The sequence below is a fragment of the Phasianus colchicus genome, chromosome 7 (genome assembly GCF_987193195.1).
Source record: "Phasianus colchicus chromosome 7, bPhaCol1.hap1.1, whole genome shotgun sequence".
Taxonomy (NCBI): domain Eukaryota; kingdom Metazoa; phylum Chordata; class Aves; order Galliformes; family Phasianidae; genus Phasianus; species Phasianus colchicus.
Genome location: NC_143442.1, coordinates 29697199 through 29709218, shown reverse-complemented (window position 1 = coordinate 29709218; position 12020 = coordinate 29697199).

Here is a 12020-nt window from a genome sequence, read left to right as displayed (position 1 = left end):
AAAATCAAGGGCTGAAATACCCCACATCTTATGGAAATAACAGGACAGTGAAAATCGGAGGGGCAAGTTGTTTTGGGGTTTGGAGGCAACTGCTGCATCACTCTTTGTGGAGTAAGTTGGTCCCCAGGCAAGAGCAATCATGAGGCCTGGGAGATGCGGGTGTGTTGGTGGCTTCATGAGAGAAGTTGCTAATGTCTCAGCCTTCCACCCCTATGCTGCCCAGAACTGAAGGAGATCTCTGGGCTGTGCCTATCGTGGAGAAATCATGGTGGATAGCAAACAAAGACGAGATAAAAACTGCAAATCATAGGAAACAGTCCATCAGGGTTACTAATTATGGGTGTCTTTATGGATCAGGAGATTGAGAAAGGCAAAGTAACCCATAACATGCACAGGTCATGAACAAAGGCATATCAGCTGGCAGCAGTACAAGAAAGGCTTCTGTTTTGTGGCTTCTGTTTGCATAGGTCCTTAATTGTAAAGGGAAAAAGCCATTTCAAAGGGATGGTGATAATGGATTATTCACCTTTGTTAAAGTGAGGAGTGCTTGATACTCTAGTATTTTTTAGAGTTCGTTTTTCTTTCTGTATTTGAAAGGAGTAATTCTTCCAGAACAGAGGTGCACTTTGCTCTAAAAATAAGTTTTGCCTGCATGGTTTATTCTATCATAGCTCTCTGCTAATGCTTTATTGTGAAGAAATGGTTGCAGTTCATCTTCTCAACAAGTAGCGTTGAGCCTGTGCTGTCAGTGGGCTATTTGCAGCAGTGTCTGTGTTGTTTTTTTTTCTCTAGGGGTGGAAACTGGATTTCCAATTGAATGTAAGCTAGTGATCAGTTGGTGACAAACAGGTTCAGAAAAATAGACTGGGAAGTTCTTACTTCCCTATGCAATCAGATTAGATATCAGCACCATTGAGGTGATGTGAAGAGGGAAAGCATCATGGCTGACTTTAACCTAAATTTCAAAGGATTTTCACTCTCTTTGAAATTTCCTTGGAGAATCTTTGGCCTGGTGTGCTTGGGATAGATGTATTGCTCTGAGGAATGATACTGGGATTGCCCTCACATGACTTAGTCTATCTGAAAAGCACATGACCTGAGTTGAACAGTCAGTATCTCTGTTGCACATCATTATGTTGCCTCTACAGAAAGGTATGCTATAGGAAACTACAAATAATTGTGTGGAGGAAGGAGAGAAAAAAGAGGTTTAATGTGATATTGCCAATTACTACTGCTCTAGGAGCTGATTTACCTTCTGAATAGTACTTTGAAGGGCAAGCATAATGCTTTAATATGGGAGGAATGATTTTTGTTACTTATCTGTACTATCCTAAAGATAAAGACATTTGCTTATATTTGGATCTTGCTGGTTCTGCTTCATGACACTGAAAGATAAAATTTGTGCACGGTAGTTTTTCTTAGCCCTCCCTTCTCCTGCTGCTTCATTTTATTTTCTGCCAAATAGGATGGAACGTTTTGGGATTATAGTTAAATAAAACATGTTATTCTGTATATCCAAGTACGTTCATTTCAGGAGCACTTAACTTTTGCAAGGGAGGAGAAAATGCTAGGAAGCATATTCACTGTATCATCAGAAATGGCAGTAAGGTTAGACACTGTGTCCCTGCAGTGTCACAGTCACTAAGATCTTCATTTGTGTAGCACTGTTGATGGTAAAGGGAACATAGGTTCATTATTTTGCCCCTTTTTTGAAAAAGCTCTGTGAGGGCATGCATCAACTCAGAAAAGTCTGTGTTCCTCAAGGGATACTCAATCAATAGTCTCCAAATAGTGTTGTTCTAGTGCATTGAACAACACGTGAGTAAACCTGACAGAACTTTGCTCTGTAAGCATCATTTAATGTGAATTATCAGTCCTGGGTTGAGCTCGTAATCAGGGAGGAGGCTATGGTGTGACACTGAACACAAGGCCTCCTGCAAAGCCACTTCTTCACCTGCAAGTTTATGCATAATCAGACTTCCCTTTAATACCTAATACAGAAAATACCAAAAAAGCATTTAAAAAAGGCCAACTGGAGACTTGTCTATGAGCAGCCAAATTCCACTGCCTTGCTGGCAGTGAGAGTGAATGAAAATTGATTTTTGTTAACAGATGGGTCCAAAGTTAAATGAAAACTGTGTGGGTATACTGTGAACTCTAACCAGAAATCTAGGTGCCTGGTTTCCGAAAAACAGACCAAATAAGTATTTGTGTCTTTCCATCCACTTGGCTGTGTAGCTTTCCTGATATTCTCAACTTAAGTTACTGGGATGAACTACACTTATTTGTAGTCATCTTCATAGTGTGCTAAAGCAAGCAGCTGTAACGGCAGTATTCTCTTACATTCTTTCCATACATATAGAATAAAGATTATCCAATTACTTTAGCACAACTGGAATCTGGGATTGAAGGCTTTCACCTCCCTTAGAAAAAATGATCATGAAATTCAGATTCCAGCCCGTGATTTTGTCATTGAGCCCAATGGATTTTATTCGTTGTTTTACTGTTCGACGGGATATGACCATGGTCAAACAAAAGAAGGTATCTCTTGGTAACTTTTTTGTAGTGGTGTCAGTAACTCTTCATTTTAATCAAGCTTGCCAAGCATTATTGCAAGAGGTCGAGCATTAAAAAATCTTATTCATTAAATAACATAATTAAACTTCAAACATTTCAGTGCAATTGTTTCAAAATAATTTTTCCAGAAAGATTACACTACATTGTCTAACGCTGAGCGTGGCATACGTCAGAAGTTTTGTGACCTGAGCCACCTATGAACCATCATAGTTGAGAAAGCTTAAAAATTAACTGAAAGAAAGACTGAAAAAAATATATTCCTCTTCCTACCTGATGAATGGAGCTGTATCATTTTCTCACTGCTCTAAACAACATATCATTCCTTATTTGATTTTGAATCGCAGTGCTTTAGCAGAACTGTCCTGTAACTTTAGAATGTACTCATCCAAAAGAAAAGAAATACAGAACTTAGAACGTACGGTAAAGGTTTGAAGGACCAAAGGAAGCTTTTATTCAAAAAAAATAAAGCTGTACTTCTGCTGGAGTGATTTAGTGCTGGGGGTAACGAGACATAGGCAGTTACAGGACTCAGTGATGTTTGTGATTGGCACCCATGTGTTAGCTGTCAGTCTCTAAAATATCTCCCCAGGGCAATGGACACAGCCCCAGCCCTACTAGAGTTCATGAAGTACTGGGCAACATTCTCAGACATAGGGTTTGAAATTTGGGTGGTTCTTTGTGGAACCAAGTGTTAGACTTGATTATTCTTGCGGGTCCCTTCCAATTTGGGATATTTTGTGATTCTATGATTCTGTTTCAAATTTACTTCTGAATTTTCTTTTTGGAGTCTAGTTTTTATATGTTGCCAGGTTGCCAAATTTTTGGTTGAAAAATATGATTTTAGGAATAACTTTTTGGAAAATACCAATCAACTGTATTTATTTCAATAGATAGGAGTCTAGGAGAAGACTGGAAAATCTGGGAGAGTTTCAGTGGTGCTAAGCCATGAATATATTACCTTGAAATATGGTTTGCCATATTTTGTAGAAAAAATAATTTAAGGTGAAAGAGGTCAGTTGTCTCATGAATTCATTATGGTTTTTTTCACCTGACTTTCTGGATTCTACCTATGGGATATTTGACAACTTATGTTCTTATGTAAAGTGTATTCTGTAAGGTGTGTCACTCTCTTGAACAGAAGAAGTTGAAAGCTGAAAGAGCCAGCACGCTGCAATGGCCAGTAGAATGAGGCTTCATGTAGATCTAGTAAATTGTTATTTCTATCATAATTTCAGTAATAAAAAATAGTGTCAATGCAAGGTCCTTGAATCTCATTTGTGAGTTAGTGTCACAAGTCCTTGGCTTCTGCCATCTTTTCCCAAGTTTACGGGGAAGCAAGTGGAGGTTTCTTTTATTGTTTGTTTTTGTTGTAATAGGTACATAACTTTCATGGATGAAAATTTGGTGATTCTTTTTCCAGGAAGTTGGCAGTACAGGAAAGCATGAAATATGTTGTCAATGAATGACAACTGTCTGGTTTGGCCTTCTGTTATCAACCTGTCGTATTTGCATGGATGGATGAAGGCTGCTCTGGACATGGAAACTTTATGCTTTGGCTTAAGAAAGAGACAGGAGGCCATTATTGAAGTTGTTATTATCTTTGAGCTTAACTGTTCCTAGCTAAGTTTCTAGTTTAATGTGTATTTCTATTTGTTTAGCACATCTGGAACAGGTGAAACACAGAAAGCAATACTCCAAGAGGAAAGGTTTTAAAGCACTTCATTGATTTCAGACATCAATTCTGCCTTCGTTGCAGAAAACAGCCCAGAAGCGTTGCAACCACAAGAAGCAAAGGAATAGCTGTCAAAATAATGAGCTGACTTCTTAAATGGTGCACTTGTTTTCTTTTTTTTCCTGTCCACGCCGATAATAGCAACTTGTACTTTGTAGGAATTGTCCTTCTGCCCATCAGGCAGGACTGTTCAGGGCAGTGTGGGAATCAGTGAGTCCTCTTGGGCAACTTTGCCTTTCAAGTTGGCTTTATACTGTGAGTCCACCTGCTGCCACAGGCCAGAGATCCCTGGGATAACTGGTGCCTGGCTACGCTGTTTCTAGCAAGTGTGAAGTGGTTCAAGTCCCCCCATAGACTTGTGGCCATGACGCTTCCTCAAGTTCTTAAAAGCAGGCTTCTTCACTTTTTGAGCAGACAGTCACTATGATGTCTCCAGTGTGAGGAAGCATCTCTTTGACCCGAATAGCTCTGCAAATGCTTGGAGAGTCCTCATCTGCCTGTATATTTTTGGATTGTGTATGATGTTTTGGTACCGGCACTTGAGATGGACCATATGGTCTTGCAACTTGCTCAGGAGCTGTAACAGCCCTGCACTTATGGGTGTTTCTCCTATTCCCATGTTCTCCACCTTCCGAATAATCTGGTGAAAATCTTCACTGGTTTGCAAGCCTGCTGGCAAAGATGCTTGTGGCCTCTTGGTCAAGTAGGTGCCACAGCTTCCCTACAAAGCGAACCCTGCCATCACAGGAACTCACACCTGTCTGCAGGCAGCAGTGCAGCCAGCTGCTGAACTGCAGTAATAGCAAAGGAGGAATTCACAGCAGTCCTTTCTCTTCCTGCTTCTCTCTATCAGAAAAGAGGCTTGTTCTTTCTGCATAAGCCTCATAAAAATGTAATTGTTTGAACTGGTTAAATGAAACTTGAGTACTTCTAGATATACAAGCAAAATAGGTAGGTCAAATATCTATGGGGACCCAGCTCCTTGTCTGAATGTAGTGGCATATTTGGGAACGGATTCTGCTTTAAGACTTGCTTTCCTTGCTGCAGAAGTACTAAACGCATTGTTAAGCCTTTAACATGTGCGTTATGCAACTGCTTTCTGAAAGAGCAGAGAGAATGAAGTGTGAGGCTTGTGGAGAGAAGCTGAGCCAGCCCAGCAGATTCAGCCTCACCAGCTCTACTGGGAGAAGCTCAAGGGCTTGGTCCTGATCAGCTGACTTGCAGGCATACATCCAGATTCTTGCTGTTCCATCATCGCTGTTGTAAAATAGATTGTGTTCACCTCAGATACTTCTATTTAGACTGTAGTTGCATTTCTACTTATAAGAAGACTTAACTATTTATATTGATAATACAGCAGAGGATACAGTTAGAGGACCTCTCAAGCGGCACAGAATGCCACTCTTTCCTCCATCATAATGAAGATGGGAGGGATCTAGCCAGGCTCAAGCATTGAGCCCTGGAGAACCTCATGAGGGTTAACAAATTCAATGCAGGGTCTTGCAGCTGGGTTGTGGCAGCCCCTGCTATCAGTACAAGCTGGGAGATGTAAGGATGGAGCACAGCTCTGCCACAAAGGACTTGGGGGGTACTGATGGATGGCAACTTGGACATCAGGCAGTAATCTGTTCTTGCAACCCAGAAAGCCAACTGTATTCTGGGCTATGTCAAAAGAAGCATGGCCGGCAGGACAAGGGAGGGTAACCCTGCTCTTCTGCTCTTGCTGGTGAGACCTCATCTGCTGTACGATGCCCACATGTGGAGTCCTGGGCACAAGAGAAACATGGACCTATTAGGACATGTTTGGAGGAGAGCCCACAAACAACTGGAGGGATGGAACACCTTCCCTACAAGGACAGGCTGAAAGAGTGGGGGCTGTTGAGCCCGGACAAGAGAAGGCTCTGGGGAGATCCTAGAGTGGCTTTTCAGTATCTGAACGGGGGCTATAAGAAGGAAGGGAACTGACTCTTTAGTAGGTTCTGTGGTGACAGAGGGGAAATAGTTTCAAACTAAAAGAGGGAAGATTTAGACTGGATAATGAAGAAGTTTTTTTACAGTAAGGATGGTGCAGTGCTGGAATACGTAGCCCAGAGAGGTGGTTGAGTGCCCCATCCTTGGAGACATTCAAAGTCAGGCTAGATGGAGCTCTGAGCACCCTGATCTAGGTGTAGGTGTCCCTGTTCACTGTGGGAGAATTGGACTAAATGATCTTTAAGAGTCCCTCTCAACTCAAATGATTTTATGGTTTTATGACTTTAAAATTATGTTGTAAGAAAGATACGGGTATGTGACACATTGATGTTTGCTGCAAGCCCATGGAGAAGATGTTGCTAACCAAGACCCATGGCAACGTTGCCAAGGAACAATTGGCTTCTGAATCAGCATTAGTGTCCGTGGGAGCGGATCTGGGAAAGCCTCATGAAGGCTGCATAGCCAAAACCGAGTAATCACATTTGGTTCTAACTAAGCTCCTGCTGAATCACAGTCGAAAGAAACTTGTGGAACCAATTTTTGGTTGTTTTTCAGCTGAAGATCTGAAGTTTAGTCGTATCTAATCCAAACAACAGATACAAAGGGTTGCATTGTACATACTGTAGACTTAATTTACTTTGAGATCCTCTGTAAAAACAAAAAGGACTGTTTATATGATTATGTGCAATGGCAATTTGGCACACATTTAATTAGATGGCTTCCTGTACAAGTGACAGACTTAGTGGAGATGTAAAGGAATGGAAATTCATGAACAGTGAGAGATTTTGGCAGCATCTTTGTAAAGGCCAGCAGTCTTAACACATGCACATAATGGTAAGGTGCCAGGAGAGCCACTGTCACTGATGGCACAAAGAGAGCACAGGTCTGCCTAGGATCTGCTACCAGGCCAATACTGTGCTGCCTAAAATCTGTGCTTTGAAACAAAACCAAGAAAAATAGTTGTTCCCTATTGCTGATTACGTATGATGAAAGAATATGTAAGAAAAATCATTAATACAGGTCTTTTTCACTGATAGTTAAGGTACATTTTTCAGTAAAAGACCTTCCTTTTTTATTTTTAATTCTATATTCCTCAGACAGCTGTTTTTAAAGAAAGATAGAAATTGAATCCATTCAGTTTGTTGTTGTTTGTTTGTTTGTTTTTTGTGAGAATAAAGCAGTAAAAATAAGGGCTTCTGGGGGTACTTTTCTTTCCCTGGAACCCAGGACTTTCTGTACATGTTCAGGTTTTGTCTTTGCTTTAATTTGGTTGGCTTTTGAAAATTTTACTTTGATTTTTTTTTTTTTCATGAACAAAGGAGTTTAAAAAAAGATAATGAAAAGTGGCTAGCAGATAACGTTTTTGACAGAAATGAAGAAACCTAAGGTGATGATAAGCTCAAAAGAGATTATCATTGAGTCAACTAGAGCTTGGATCTACATCAGGTTGACAAGGAAAGCTGAGGCAGTGGTACGAACCAGAGGGGTAAGATCCTTTTAGAAATCAGAAGATAAATTTGCAAGGATGCTTTGATAGCATTTCCAGTTTTGATAAGTATGGGAAAAATGAAATAAGCTGTCATACAAAAGAGGAGGTTCTGGTAGTGTTGGTTGGTGTGACCTTGCTAGTGGATGCCCCTGGCCATACAGAGGTGGTTGCTGGAATGCTGTGGGTTCTTCTGCACCTTTCTGGTGACTGACAAGCTGGGTGTGAAGCCTGGTACCCACAGACTGATACTCTGATTCTGAGAGGGTGTGTCCACAAGCCAGTAAATAGGTTTTGCCATGCTGATTTGTAGGCAGCAGCATAAATGCAGCATAATAAAAATCAATGCTGTCTTCCGAAACGTTCCTATATAAATCATCGTAAGTGGGAAGACTCTAGAAACTCATAAGAAGGAGATAATATATAGGATTTGAGTTGGAGAAATGTTTAAAGCATCATGTTTCCAAAGCACTCCAAGCAGGAAAGGCGTTTCAGATGCTGTTCCAGCAGTGGCATGTGAGCAACACGCCAGAAACCGATGGACGAGGTGAAGCTCCTGCCTACCACGGTAGGTGCCAGGCACAGCCAAGGAGAAGGCTTTTTCCCCAGCACCTCGCTGCGCTGCCCACGTGTCAGTGCGGCCGGCCCGCGGCATACAGTAGGCAGCTGACCTCAGCCCGCAGGCATCTGCCTGACGTGGGACCACCTGGCGCCGCGCTGCAACCTGATGCTATAATGCGTGACAGCCAGGTGTTCGGTTTGCCTGGTTCATATGTCAGCAGGGCCGAACTTGACGGATAACGACATGAAAAATGGTGACGAATGTGCTGGCGGGAGAGAGGCTCAACGCTTGGCCAAAAGTGAGATAAGCTGCTTGTTCAAAGGTGCGCGTGCTGCAGTGCAAAGGGAGCCTGTGCTCTGTGTGCTGCTGTGTGTGCTGTCCGAAGGTGAGCGTCACTTCAGAGTGCTCTGTAGCATCAGAATTTGCAGTGCAATCTCTGTAGTATCATTGCTCAGCTAGAACTGTCGTTTGTTTTCTCTCAGGTGAAGAACTGGTCAAGGGAAAAAAAAAAAAAAGTGAAATATTTCTGCAGGAAAAGCCCTCAGATCAAATCGGCTCACCCCTCATTGCCTTTCCTCAGCTAGGATTCATCTTGGCTGAATCCTTTCAGAGCTTGAAGGGATTATCTTTGCTTCTAATGGCTCAGTGCAGAATGATACGTATAATAGAAAAGCAACAGGTTGGAAATTAAGTTTGGTCTTTGACTTACAGTGAAAGATATTTCTGTGCGAGAGCTGTTTGCATACATAATTAGATTTAGAGAGTGTGGCAAGGGATGGCCTTTAGGTTACAAACTGATGTGTTACAGGTTGACTTATGGGCACTGAACTGGTTTATTTTCCCTGGAAGCTGTACTGTTTTGAAAACACACACAAGATGAATCATGTCCACTTCAGAAGAAAATGAAGTCTCTCCTGTAGCTTCAAAATGAGCTTTGGCAGCCAAGGCTGATAAGTGTCAGACAGATTTACACCCAAAGTGCTGCAAAGCTCATTGCCCATCTTTTCACCCGACCTACAGATGGCTTCCAGGCTTCTCGTTGTCAATACTTCTTGTGTACCAAACAATAGGCTGTAGAACATCCACTGCAATTTTGCTTCATAGCTGCTTAATGCTGAATGAACTGTATGCCTGCCCTTTTCTATTGCTCTTTGCACAATTTTGCTTCAGGAGATGCTGGCACTGTAAGTTCTTTTGTGATTACTTATAAGCAGCAAAGCATGAGCAGAGCAGTACTTCATGCCTATACAAATTAATAAACTGGCCTTTGGATCTTGCCAGGGCTTTTCTTTGCTAAGTAGGAGACAGAACTGGAACTTTAACGTTTCCAGAGCTTGTTAACATCCAATTTCGTTGATACAAAACACTTTTCAAGGGAGCATTATGGGCAGACCGCTCACAGGGGCAGCTGCAGTGGCAGGAGTGGTTTGGTGAGCACATCTTTGCTGTGTGTCTTATTGCATCAGTGCACAGATAGCTGCAATGTGCAGAGATGTTGCTGCTGTGTTGTTCTTGGGATGAAGTTAATGTGCCAGCTAGCTTGGATCATTAAACTGAGGTTCTTGGTGACATTTTTGCTGAAATACAGAGGTAATATAAATAACGTTTCTAGTTAGTGCCTTCTATCTATCTACTATTTCCTAACTTTTAATTTTTTTTTCACTAAATATTTAAGTGGACTTGGGATCATTTGGCTATTGAGTTTGTTGGGTACTTCATTTTATAGCACTGTGTTTTGTCTTGCTGTATCTTTAACAAAATGTAACCGCCTGGATTGGACTGTCCAAAACTCAGGCCAACTTCTTTTTTTTTAAGGCATTTGGCCAAAAGAACTCTCATCCAAGAATGAGACAATTTAGTAATCTCTGATTTTAAAAAAAAAAAAAAAAAAAAAAAGGAAGGGGGGAAGGAAAATAAAACCACCAGCCAACTACCACAGAAGAATGAACCTAGAACAAGAAAATACACCTAAAACTATGAATGTGATTAACCTTTAGCTGTTCTGTTGAAATCTGCCCATAGCTAGCAAACTAGTACCTCTGTGGAAAGCTGCAGTTTACACGTGCCTGCTGGTGATGGCTCCTTTGCCAGCAGTTAAGATCCCCGTGAGCTCCATTTAAGCATATTGGAAGCATTTCCCCCAAGAGCATGGTTTCCAGCAAGAGCTGAGGCTGAGGAGCAGGCAGGAGGGCAGTGATGGCAGGGGCTGGACCAGCAGGGCACAGCCAAGGATGTCCTTATGTGAGGTAACTGCATTTGCATTAGCTTTGGTTTAGCTACTGTGACTAGAAGTCAGCATGCAGGTGCTGTATCAGCACTGCAGTGCAGACTGGCAATGTCTTCTTTGCCATCGACTCCAACGTGCTGCCACCTCTGCAGCTGCTGCCATATGAACAGGCTCAGCTAATGGCTGTGCTGTGCTATGGAAAGCTCTCAGCAGCATAGCAGGCTTTCGGTGTGCCTTAGGACTCGCATCCTGCGCACTGCTGGTGGGCTGACTGCTTGCTTGAGACTGTTTTTACTCTGTGTCTTGTGGGAAACTAAACTGATGGTGTACATAAGGGCTCCAGAGGTCTGCTGAGATGAACTATATTAGGGGAAGGTGAACATCTGTGTGATGCTTGGGCACAGCTTTAGCAGAACTCTTCATAGATCAAAAGAAATGCTTGAAAATCTGCTCGTTCTTTAAGTTTCAAACTTTATCACTCAAACTTAAAATGTCATTGTTGTATGATTTCTTTGTACCAAGATTGTTTGCCTTTTAACAAATATTTATCACCTATGCAAAAAATACATCAGAGGGGAAAATCAATTACTGTTGCAATTCTACAATGGCTTTGTACAAAGAAAAGTTCAAAAGTGATTTCTAAAATATAGCAAAAAATGTATTATATTAACATGAAAACATTTTAATTTCAATCAACAATGTTTTATCACAAGGGAAAAATATCGAATTTGGGCGGAACTCTGTTTACTATGTTTACCCAAATGAAGATAAGAGTTTGCTGCAAAATTTACAATATAATAATAGGCACTTAGCAGCAGTCTTTTGTGGTGTTATTACTTATGGATATAACGTTCAACGTATGGAAAACGGGGTGTGGATCAAAATGACCAGAAAAACAGTAACCTAAAGAAACCTTGTAAACATGTCAACAGCCACCATTTTTCCACAGATGGCTCATACCAATAGAAAAAGAAACCACACAAAATGTGGTCTAATTCTCTACATATGGTTTACTTTGTTGCATTGTTCCTTCATATTACTGTTAAAAACCAGGAAATTGTTATGAAGAGAATACTGGCTTTTGTTTATTAAACTAAAGTACAGATTAACATCACTCTTTTCTGTAATGAACATATACCAACAGTGATTAAAAAATAAACATTTATTTACAAAATATTGATGCATACATATTACACAAGTCAGTTATATCAAAGTGGTTTTTTAACAATATCTGTAGCAACCAACTATTTGCATTGGCTTATCATAGTGCAAACGGTAATGTTGCAAAGGCAGATTACAATATGGGATTATGGTTTGAACATTAGACTTCTGTGCTGCCTTTTGTTTTACTACATTTAGAAAAGTATCCACCTTCCTTTAAAAAATACATTTTCTTGCGAATGTTGAATAGTGTACCTGAGGATAGGGCAAATTCATTATTACTCTAAATTCTTTCACTTAGATA